Source organism: Bison bison, unplaced genomic scaffold (assembly GCF_000754665.1).
Source record: "Bison bison bison isolate TAMUID 2011002044 unplaced genomic scaffold, Bison_UMD1.0 scf7180017864053, whole genome shotgun sequence".
NCBI classification, from domain to species: domain Eukaryota; kingdom Metazoa; phylum Chordata; class Mammalia; order Artiodactyla; family Bovidae; genus Bison; species Bison bison.
In genome coordinates, this window is record NW_011494625.1 from 5889451 (window position 1) to 5889715 (window position 265).

A 265-nucleotide genomic window follows, 5' to 3' on the forward strand; every position below is an offset into this window, starting at 1 on the left:
AGGGGTTCAATATAAAAAGCCGGCCGAGAGCTGTCCAGGTCAGACGCGCTCCTGCCTCCGCGCTGGGACCGGCGCCTCCAGGGTCCGCGCGCCGCCGCCGCCGCTGCCGCCGCCGCGTGCGTCCTAGGACCGCTCGCTCTGCCTCTCCGCAGAGCAGAGACTTCTTTTTTTCTCCCCGTTAAACAGCAATCAGGCCGAAGTACCATTTTGAGATCCGGAGAACCCGAAGCGCTTGGAAAGAACTGAAGCTGATTTTTTTTTTTTT